This window comes from Cryptomeria japonica, chromosome 7 (assembly GCF_030272615.1).
Source record: "Cryptomeria japonica chromosome 7, Sugi_1.0, whole genome shotgun sequence".
NCBI classification, from domain to species: Eukaryota; Viridiplantae; Streptophyta; class Pinopsida; order Cupressales; family Cupressaceae; genus Cryptomeria; species Cryptomeria japonica.
The window spans coordinates 396,275,554-396,288,288 of record NC_081411.1 but is presented as its reverse complement, the minus strand read 5'-3'; the positions used below and the strand labels follow the sequence as shown (position 1 = coordinate 396,288,288).

At 33.7% G+C, this 12,735-nt stretch overlaps 1 pseudogene; it reads right to left on the bottom strand.

Moving 5' to 3' along the window:
* Positions 1-6,771: 6,771 nt before the first annotated feature.
* Positions 6,772-12,442, bottom strand: LOC131033997 (1-Cys peroxiredoxin PER1-like; annotated as a pseudogene).
* Positions 12,443-12,735: the final 293 nt, after the last annotated feature.

Here is a 12,735-nt window from a genome sequence, read left to right as displayed (position 1 = left end):
GACTACTAGGTATAGAGTGAACATTTTGTCCTTAAAATTTGACTACAGTCAATTTATATTAATTTTTTAATTATCATCTATAAATATAGTTGAGCTTACATTTCAAAAGGAAATGTAGAAAAATTTATTTATCCTTATTCAAATTTACCTATTTGTCTGTGCCGAATAGGCAAACCATTTCATTGAATGTGGATGTGTTCTACTATTGGCCATGTGCATCCCAAGCATCATTAAACCCATAACCATGAAAAGACTTACAATTTAGGTAAATTTGAGTTAAACGTTGAGAAATTGAAGCCTAACCTTTATCACCTATGTTAAAGGCCTACTATATCATAACATCTATGTGAGGAAGGTGATGGACTCTGAAGTATGTAGCTCAACACCCTTCTTCACAATGGAAGGGGTCATGATATGATAAATGTTTGGCCTAGTAAGAGGCCTCTGTATTAGGTTTTGGCATGACATGCCCCCTCTCTATCTTGTGTTGAGGTCCCACATCTACCTTGGAACTCGTGCATTTCAAAGTATTTCATTGAGGAAAAATCACAAAACAATTTCCACAAAAAATACTACATGATCTCAATATTATTGCATATGGTCAAAGAATATCCTCCACATCCCAAAAAATTTCTTAGTCATATTGCAACTAACATGTAGGGGTGCATTTATTCACGGATCAAAGAACAATGAAATTAAATTAGATTTAAAATGTTTGCTACATAAGGAAATGGTTACAAAAAATTATTAAAAAATAATTCGACATTGTGAATCAAATAAAAACACAATGAAATAGATAGGTAAATAAATAATTTGAGACTTAATATTCAATAATAAATGAGTATGCAATGAATTAATATAATAGAAAAGACATAATTTCTTTTAAAAGCAAGACGTAATTTAAGCATGAGCAGAATATCTTCTATTGGAAGATAACAAGAAAATAGCAACAAAGGAAACATGTGCACATGGAGAATAAATCTAGGTACTTAAATAAATAATGATTCAAGCCAAGGTATATAAGGATGGGGGTTCCCAATAAGAGAGCAAGGTGATAGTAGTAGACAAAGGGATAGAGGATTTGGTAGAAGATGTTACAAGTGTAAAGAAGTAGCTCATCAAGGAAGGAAGAAATAATAGGTATACATACCACTATAAAGGATGAAAATAAGTTTACCTTAATTTCATCATAATAAAATGGAGAAATGGAGAGCAATTGTAAAAATATGTTTGAGTGTATAAAACATGGTTGTAAGTAATGAAACAAATAAAGGGTGGCTCAAAAGAAGTGGAAAAATTGAAAAGTTTAAAAAATAAATAATGACTCAAGCCAAGGCATATAAGTAAGGGAGCTCCCAATAAGAGAGCAAGGTGGCATTAGTAGACAAAAAGATAGAGGATTCACTAGAACTTGTTACAAGTGTAAAGAAGTTCTCAATAAGAGAGCAAGGTGGTAGTAGTAGACATGTAGTATTTCATCAACAAGGAAGGAAGAAATAATAGGTATACCACTATAAAGGATGAAAATAAGTTTACTTTAATTTCATCAAAATAAAATGGAGAAATGGAAAACAATTGTAAAAATATGTTTGAGTGTATAAAACATGGTTGTAAGTAATGAAACAAATAAAAGGGTGACTCAAAAGAAATGAAAAAAAAAAAAGTTTGAATAATGTATAAGGGTGTGCTGCTATTTATATGTAGCAATTTATCAAACATTTAAAGGAAGATTTAAATAATAACATTAAATTTTACTATAACATTTAATTTGCGGAGTAAAGATTGAAATTTTTAGGTTGGTAAGTTAGTATTTTCTCATATATGGAGGGAGTAGTTTCTAGAGGGACCTCGTGACATATTCAAAATACAAGATAATAAAAATTTAATGTTATTCTTATGAAGTTTATAACTATAACTAGTCTTAATGAAATAAAGATATTTAAGAGAATAGAGGTTTAACCAAATTTTAATATGGGTAGACTTTTATCCCTCTTATGAGAGAAAATAAAATTAAGGCTTATAAGCATAATTGTATAGTTGGAGGTGGATGTAATGTTAAAGGAAAATCTGTTGTTGTTAGACATTTTTGACTCTTCTGAGAGTATTTGTTGTTGGAAGGAGGCATTTTGTTCTTTGCAATTTGCTTTCTGCAATTACAGGCCCTCCTCTTGATAAGAATGGAAGACTTTCATCTTAGCAATCATGTTTCAGAGGTTAATAATGGGTTCTTGCAGAGCAATAGAACCAAATCCTTAAGTGCCAATAACAGTGAGGATAGCAGCTGCAACAGTAAGGATGGTAAAGAATTTTGAAAATGACTAAATAATCTCAAAATTTATTATCAGGACCAGGTGAAAAAGAAGAGCAGAAAAGCAAAGGCTGTTAAAGCCGAATAACTAAATTTGCATGAATCCACTGGTATTGCAGATGGTGTTGAAGATAGCTCAGTCCTTTCTAAAGCAACATTGGTTGGTATTGATGAATGTTGAATTTACTAGCTAGTGTCATTCCCACTGATATGGCTGAATTGGGCAACATACAAAATCAAATTGCCATTCAAAAACCATATCAGCTGAGCTTGATGATTGTTAAAGTTCTTTGTATTTGAAGAAAGATAATAATCACTCTGATTCATATCTCAAGAACAAGGTTCTCTTAATTCCTCCAATAGAGCTTTGGACCCTGAGATTGTTACCGGAGTTGGTGAGAATGAGAAGGGATCTACAAATGATACATGCTTGTCATGGGAAAATACTAGGGAGAGGTGTAGAACAATCTAGCGAAGTGCTATGCCTAGTTATTGAAAAATTTAACATGAATGAAGTAGGCCTTGGTATAGTTTGTGCAGAACAAGGGACCAGGGTTGAACCAGAGGAGCATACCTTGCACAAATCAGGGGAAGTTGACAATCTAGGACGCACAAAACTCAACTTGATGATACCTCAGGGCTTAAAGTTGAACAAAGCAATGAAAATGATACAGAGGAAAATAAGTTATTTGAAGTGGATAAAGAGGAAAATGATAATGGAAAGCGAGGACTGGTGAGTGGAGAAGGATATGATGCATGTTCAAGGGACCCATCTGGCTGTGATATTAGTGAACTGAAAGTTGATAAATCAGGAATTACTCAAGACAGTTCATTTCAGTCAAGATGTCATGATCCAAAGGAAGCTGGAAAAGAGGCTGACTATGAAGAGAAGGCTGTTTGTACTAACCTTCCAGCGAAGATTGTCATGATGTAATTTCATTTAACAAGCAACCTAAAATCATAGCATCCTTAATGTTGAAGAGCAGTATTGTTCTCGTGTAGGTGGTAATAAAGACAAGCAGAAGGAAGATGCTGATGGCATCTTAATATTACTAGAAACCATACAGGTTTAGATGAAATTCAAGAAACAATGACTAAAAAGAGAAAATACATTGAAATAGAGCAAACATTGGCATCTGCAGAAAATCAAAATGTGCATCAGGAAAGCAATGAATCTGGAATTGTTCACAAGAAAACTAATACTAGAGAAAATGAAGGTTGACATTAAGGACTGTAAGCTTTCTAGTGTTCATTCCCCCATTTATCAGACATCAATCCATTGAACACATCAAATGTGCCTTCAAAATGTGCAACATGTCAAGAAGGCCATGTGATTACACTAGTGAACACGAGCACATGCTCAAGTGACCTGGCTTCTTCTAAACGAGCTATGACAAGAGAGGTTCTTGAAGCAAAGAATGATGGAAACAACTTAAAGGATAATGTAATCAGTGATACAGGGGAAAGGCCTGATTTTAACTTGAACAAAAGTATTAACCTCGAGGAGCAGCTCAATCGGATGTAATGAAATTAATCTCAGAAACTTCTCTATCAGTTGTGCTCTTTACTAATGCTTCTGTTGATTGTACTGTATCTACCAGTGGCTTAGCAACACCAATAGCTGTGGTTGCTAATGCTTCTGTTGTTTGTACTGTTTCTTCCTGAATTCCTTTTTCTGGGTATTATTTTCAAAGGGATGCTATTTGAAGCCATTGCAGCTCAGCAATTGAGCTGCAATTCAAAGGCCTCTTATCATAATACATGGACTCACAAATTATAGGTTTAAACCGATAAGAGGGTGCATCAGACGGGTCCTGACAAATCCAAAAAAGCCACTGGTTTCTAACCTCCACCAATCACTAGCCATTTAGAGATGACCTGGCCTTCCTGTTGGCCATTCAACAATGGACTTGACCATCCAACTTTGGATCTAGCCACCGCTTTTGTAGATTTTACCAGCTGCTACAGAATAAATTTCTAACACTTTTCATTACTGAACATTCTCAATCTAGATGTATCTTGACCATCTATCCTACTTTTCCACAAAATAGCATAGCATTTACACAGTTTTCAATCATCATTTGATTGCATACAGAGTTTGGTTAATCAGAGTTTGGTTAGTTTGAGACGGCCTTAGGTTACATATAGTTTGCCTTGACATTACTTTTGTTTGCATCATTTTTGTGACCTTGACATAACTTTGGTTTGCATCTGTTTCAAAATTTTAAGACATATAAGATAACAGCTTGCAAAAACTACAAAACTTACAAAAGCACACAATTCCTCTTCAAAATTGCAGGGAATATAACTTAAAAGAATTGAATACACACAAATGCTCAAAGACAAAATACGTTTTCCAGATCTTCCCAAATCACTAGAAATTGCAAAAGTGCTGAAGGAGGAAAAAAATATTTAATACCAAGTGTAGAAGGATAAACTAGCAACGGTGAACACAACAGTGGTACAGAATACAGATAGTAAAGTATGAAATGCCATTTCCTGGACTGGCTAAAACAAGATTCTTGACTTTTGCAAATCAAAATGTACATATGTTGTAATCCCAAAATCAAATCGTTTTATATTTTCTATAACCTATTCCCTAATATCATAACAATCACTTAAAAGGAATATTCTAGTGATCTTTAATTATCTTAGCCAACAGTTAGTTTTGACCGAAGTTTTGCTTTACTTAAGCCTGTGAAATTTTTTATGCTTAAAAATAAAGCAAAGAACATTAGGAGCAGAAAAGCTTATAGGGCTTCCTAAAAGCTCATAACCTTTTATTACATAGGTAGATTGTAGGTTCCTTGGATCACCACAAAAACCCCACCCCAAACTCTCTACTGGAGGAGCAGCTAGAAGCTCTCCAGCCAATGTTAACGCATTAAGTAGAAAGTATACCTTGAGCTGGAAGAAAATACACAGTCGTTATATTCCAATTTCAACTTTAGTGGAAATAAAATAACTAACAGTTGAAATGAGCGAGTATGATGGTCAGCTGAGGGAAAGGAAAAACATGTTTCAACACACACAATCCACACAAACTGAAAGTTAAGTTGGCTTAACAACAAAGACATACTCCACATTCAAAAATACAAAAATACATACACTCTACATAAATTAAATTTTGAAGTTTATTTAAATACAGATGCACATACACTCATGAAGTTAATGTCAATGTTTTTCTAAAACACAGATGCATAAATTAAATGTCAAACAAAGTTCACACAGAAACATATACAATTCTAGATATACATACTTCACGTCAAGTATAATCAACTAAACACAAAATAAACACTAGTTCAAACATCTCAAAATGCAAACAAATGCAAACACACGCACGTAGAGAGAATTTTGAACTTATAAAACATGGTAAAGTACAAAAATACCACATGAAGTCCATTCAAACATGACAAATTTAAAGCACACATGCAACCCAAAGTGAATGCCAAATTTATTTCAAACACATATAACACAAGTGAATGCCAAAGTTAATTCAAACACACGACACATAAAGTCAACTTTTAAATATACACATGCACATACATACAATGAATGAAATTACACATGCACACATGCATTCATCCACACAAAGAACATTATTGAAGTTTTTTTGTACACACATTTCACACAAAGTGCAAAACAAAATTCTTTTATACACTCCACACAAAACAATACGAAAAATGAATGTCAAAGTTCATTCCAACATGCACACACAATATCAAATTTAGTTCAAACAAACACCACACAAAGTAAATACCAAATACACAAACACACACACACAATCAAAAAGTTAATTCCGACCACACTTTCAAGCAGCCACACACATAAATAAAATGTCAAAGTTATAAAACATGTTGCACATAGAATTTTCTCAAATATGACAAAGTTAAAGCACAACACACAAAGTGAATGTCAAAGCTAACTCACATGGTAGTTCAAATGCACACAAAGTAAATCCAAAACACATACAAAGTGAATCCCCAAGTTCAAACAAATTTCAAACTAAAGTTCAAACATAGAAAATAAGTGATTGTTAGTATTGAAATACTCACTTCACAACTAGTGAATGCAAAAACACACTAAACAAACAATTTTGAAAGTGATTTCAAGCAAACAATTAATGAATGTCCACACTCCATATAAACAATAAATGCAAACAAAGTGAATATCAAAGTGTCAAAGTTGAAAAATATAAAGTGAATGTCAAAATGAATTAAATGTAAGTGAATTCCAAAATTCAAACTCACACTTCAATAAATAATGATAAATCAATATTCAAGAACACACTTCACACAAAATATAAATGAATTCTAAAAATAAAATACATTAAATAAACATGTTTAGCGTACTAATAATACAACAATAATTTTCACAATGTTATCAAATTACATTATAATTAAGAGATATTGTAATAATTTAATAATTACACTACACCTAAAATTTTAAATCATTAAATGTGATGGAGTAAAAATAAAATAAATAAAAAGTAGGTTTGAGTTTAATACAATATAAAAATATAAAAAACAAAACAGAGACATTAGACTGAAAAGAATGACCATGACCAATGATCATTCCCTCCAACCTAAAAGTGGGGGCAAATTAAACCCCTCCCAAATAAAAAATTTATATTAAACAACAAATCCATTAACATATCAATTTACAAATTAGTTGATCAATTTGATTCAGAAGTGTGACTATAAAATTAAAATTGGTTTTGCATTGACTACAATAACTATTGAGATACTCATGGAAAAGATATTTAATGTCTATAATAATCAATAGTATCAAAGAACGCCAATTGTCTCTGGCACATCAAATGCTTGAACCAGATCTAGACATTATAAGCATTTCATGTTTTCAATGTTGCAAGCTGATCAAAATGTTTTGAAGCAAATCTGCATACTTGATCCGTTTGTGGCTCCTCTCCTGAAATCACAAGAATAATTACTGAGTCATAATTTATTAAAAAAAATAGTAAAAACCAGTTTCCTTGATGATGAGTGAGAGAGCTCATAGAAAACTTAAATCAAAGATGTGCTACTTATCAAATTCAATCAAAGATGCTGCCACATTACCACTGATAAATCAATCTTAAAAGTTAAAACACAACAAAACAATTGATAATGTATTCAACCACTAAATCTATCAGCGAAAAGGTTCTCTCAATAGGAAAACTTTGGTGAAACAGGGGAAAAACAGCTGATGCAGCCAGTTGAGAAACTCATTGAATCCAATAAATTAGAACAATCATAAACAATTGTCACCATATTTACGCCACTATCCATGGTCAGAGCCCATGCTGTCCTCTCTGATAGTGTCTTTCCCAGTGCATACCACAGCTGTAATCACGACGAGTATATGCACCAGGAAGCACATACAAAAGCTGGAAGCTTCTTTTGCATTAAAATGATTTCATGTGATATGTCAGCTCTTCTATAAGATTTCGAAAGCCTGAGTAACTGGAAATTATGAGGAATTCTAGACTACATTACTGCCACTTGACAAAAACATATTTTCAAGAGATGCTGAGATCTTTCAATGTTACTCCAGAGCACCAGCTAGACATACCACTCCTAAACAGTAGCTGTTCCTAGCTTTTTTACAAGTTTATTAACCAAAAGGAACCCATTCCTACTACCATTATCACAATACCGGCAAACTAAAGGAAAAACATAGAAAATTTGCAAAGCTTTGTTTCTCTCAAAGTCACAACAATACCGGTAAATTTCCAAAGCAATATATAAAAACTGTGAGAAGCCTCAATTTCACTCAAACTCACCAGATCACTGATAACAGTACACAAAGAGAAGAATATATAGAAGTTGGAGAGCTCTGTTTTTCAAGTCAGCAGAGGCTAAGAATGAAAAGAAAAAAAATATTTCTTCAGCAGTGGCATATAGCAATTATGTGGACTCTTTAGTTTTCTAAGAAGGTGCTGAAGGAATATAGAATAATGAATGATGATTCAACAATTTCCATTACATTATTTTTTCATAACATGCTGAGAATACATTACATTATATAGAGTTGAGAATATAACTGAAATTTACAACTACCTATAACAAATAACTAATTAATACAGTTGATGTTCATTATTCTTGACAGATTCTTTTGGATTTTAAAGCCCAGTATAATGTGATTTCTGTTTAGCATATCTTTCTCCTTCAAAAGTAGACACTACCAATCTCATCCTCACAACATATTCATGAACTGCACTGCCTTTTCCCAAACAGAGAGCTGCCTAACATGCCTCCAACAGTTACTCCCAACCAGTATGGAGAATGAGGCAGAGCAAGCCCATGTTCAGTAGCACTGTCAATCAAATCCCTCAAACCTGTGCTACTCTCAACGCTCATTCTCATGTAACATTCATCTACAGACACAACATGGTTCAAATCACTAAAACTGATGACGACTCCTGTCTCCCCTTCTGGGCATACCAGTTTGGGAATACTGTGAGAATGCTTTGTTACAACTCTGATCTTTTGCTGCTTCTTGACTGCATTTGCAACAGAGGCCAATAGCTCTTCTTCTGTGGAAGGAAATACAGCCTGGGCAGCCTTGTGGATTGATTCTATCAGCAAAGGCACCATATGAACTTGCAACCACTTGAACATTCCACCACAGGGCCAGTAGGACTGCATTTTCCATGACTTGAGAAAAATACAACAGCTACGGAGTACAGAACTATAATACATGTCTTCAACTCCATTGGATAATGACTAAAACCAATGAATACAATGGGTGAAATACATGTCTTCAACTCCATTGGATAATGACAATTTAAGGGATTGTTTTCCTTGGAGACTGTTTATAAGGGACAGGACTTATGGGGCCTCGTGAGTTTTGGGTTCCTGCTAAGCTGACAGGTCGACCAAACTACCTTGTCACTCATTCAATCTTCCCATTGGGAAATATTAAATTAGACACAAGTGGATTGATGATAAAGAGCCTGTGTTGGTCCCATGTATATATGCTACCCTAATGTATTGAATTATTTTATTTGGTTTGTTTGGACAGAGTTTGTTTAAGGTCTGATAGAAGAGTTAATTTGTTCTGTTAATTTTTAATATATAGAGAGAGAGAGAGAGCAAAGCACTTTAAAACTGAAAGCTATCAATACATACATGAAAAAGAAAATTTATGCTATCAAGAACTTCAATTCAACTAAAGACTACTTTCATAAACTGTAACACTACTTTACATTGACTTATTTTCAAGGCAGCCGAGGCTAAGAATGAAAAGCAAAAAAATTATTTCTTCAGCAGTGTCATGTAGCGATTAAGGGGAGGGCACTGGTTGAAGGAATATAGAATAATGGATGATTATTCTATAACTTCTATTACATTATTTTTTTCATGAAAATATATTACTGTATATAGACTTGAGAATATAACTGAAATTTACAATTACCTATAACAAATAACTAATTAAAAAAATTAATGTTCATTATCCTCGAAAGATTCTTATGGTTTTTAAAGCCACTATAGTGTGATTCAATATCCATGAGCCCACTTGAGCTCTTGGGGAGAGTAGTAAACAAAAAAATGATTTTCAAATCTATCTTGATTAATATTAGATAAGGGTAAAATACAGGGTATTTACTTTAAGAAATAAGCTCTAGCAAATTCTATATAAATCTTAGCTAATTTTAGTTAGTCAAATCAAGAGATATAGCCATCTGATGAGGGAAGGCATACCCGGTCATCCTATGAGTCAATGGTAAGTTGAAGGCCAAGCAGAAGATGATCTGAATTGTCCACCTCGACGCAATAAAGATTAATTTTGTGAAGCAGTCTGTTGAATCCCTAGAGCAAAATGGCAGAGGATTTGGAATGAGAGGGCGGATTGTTCCCTATGATATAAAGAGCAAAGTGCTTCGAGATACCAATGCAGCATCCAATCCATTGACCGCAAATCTAAACAGTAGCTCACAAGCAATGCACTAGACGGAGATTTCATTGGAAAGAAGAAAAAGATTTCCAAGAATCACAGCGATAGGTAACAGGAGTTGGTCTCTGGCTATACCTGCAATGCACCCTCATGAAAGTTAGGAGGAGCCATAATTTGCAAACCACAAGCAAAAGTACCGAAAACCTCCCAAACCAGATATACATTGATAAAGAGAAATGAATACATCTATTGACTGACAAATGGAGACATAATTGATACTAGAATCCTCAAACCTAGAAGATGCACACTTAAATATTAACACAATTCCTTAACTACTCTAGGTGCACAAATTCATGAGGTAGAGACCCGTACACCCACAATGTGGAACAAATGTCAAATAATTCAACAGTGACAGTCTGTGGGTGGTCAAAAGCAAGACAGAGAATTCATTAATCACCGGATACAAAATGCAAAAACTTCCCAAACAGCTGCAGGCACACAGGCATAGGATGAACAACAAAAGCAAAAAAGCGCAGGAAAAATTAACGAAAACCTTACACATTCATATTCAGTTAACAACAACATCACCTACTAAAATTGCACTAGCATTTGCCTTGTCCGCTTGCAGACCTAAACAATTTTCCAAACTCTACATACCCATAATGCACTTTCTTTAGAAAATTGAAAACCATATAATTCCTCAAACCTTGATATACATTTCATGCACATCAAACCATTAATTTCTATACTAGAACCAAACAAACAAAAAGCTCAACTTCAACTGTATACAAATAAGCAAATACATTCACCTAAAGGAAAACAGCCTATTTTATACAGCTACAAAAAACCCTAAAACAAAATCTAATTGCATATATACCTTCTTGTCAGGGCCAACAATATGCAGGGTTCTGGATGCTAATGGCTTTCCAATTTCATCTTTCTCATCTGGGTCCAACATATTAAGCTTCACCATGATCTCTGCTTTGGGAACAGCCAATATTGGTTATGTAACCTTACTTCCAGGGGTACATGCTTCAACATCAGGCAGCCATGCTTTGTGTGAATCCACTTCATTAGAGGACAAGCTCAAAAGCTTAACTCTACGCTTCTCAAACTCCCCAATGTAATTGGCAATCCTTTCCAACTTAATCGTACAGACTGGTGTAAAATTAGCTGACCCAAAACAAGAATGAAAGTATATGTTAAACAAAAACATAGAAAATCAGCAGACCCAAAACAGGAATGAAGGCATAAGTTAAACAAAACATAGAAACAGAATGATAAGTACAATCCTTCCTAGCCTGTTAGTACAGAGTGGTGCAAAATCAGCTGACTCAAAAGAAGAATAAATGCATAAGTTAAACCAAAAAAAAATAGAAACAGAATGATAACTACAATCCATTCTAGCTTAATAGTACAAACTGGTGTAAAATTAGCTGACCCAAAAGAAGAATGAAAGCATAAGTTAAGACAAAAACATAGAAACAAAATGATAACTAAAATCCTTGCCAGCTTGGTAGTACAGACCCAGACTGGTGTAAAATTAGCTGACCCAAAAGAAGAAGAATTAAGGTAAGTTAAAAAAAACCATAGAAATAGAATGATAACTACAATCCTTCCCAGCTCTGTTGTACAGACTGGTGTAAAATCAGCTGACCCAAAACAAGAATGAAAGCATAAGTTAGAGAAAGACATAGAAACAAAACGATAACTACAATCCCTAATGTAAAATCATCTAACCCAAAAGAATAATGAAGGCATAAGTTAAAACAAAAACATAAAAAACAGAATGATAACTACAATCCTTCCCAGCTTGTTAGTACAGACTGGTGTAAAATAAGCTGACCCAAAAAAGAATGAAAACATAAATTAGACAAAAACGTAGAAACAAAATGCTAATTTGAAGAGTTTTGAGAACTGACCAGCGTGTGAGAAGATAATGGCCCGGCTGTCCCCAATGTAGTCATAGAACTTAAACCCTGACATACATTTCAGATGCCATTACCCTATTATATGAGGTGTATATGAAAGCACCAACGGTCACGGTGCTTTTTTTTTCTCATAGCTGTTGGCAGACGTTCCAATCCATTGAACCTGCATGAAACTCTCCTTTTAACGGTAACAATGCTTTTATGCTTTTTTCCCAACTGTAAGAGCCAACAGCCATGGAGAAATCTCTCTGAGCCGTTGGCCCAGACTCCACACCACTGAATCTGGATGAAAGAAATAAACACTACAAAAAATTTATCCTTAAAATTACAAACTTACCCATTTATAAATTTATCTTTAAATTACAAACTTACCCATTCATAAATTTATCTTTAAATTACAAACTTACCAATTCACATGCAAAAAGAATAAATTGAAAAATAACCTTAAATCAATTAAATAAATTATTTTTGTTTACAACATAATTTATTGAGAAATAAGTGTTAGTTTTTTTTTTTAAATGGGAAATAAGTGGTCAATTAAGTTTGAAGTTTTCATAAATTTTTCAGTGGGTCACAAATTAAGTCTAGAACATTCATAAA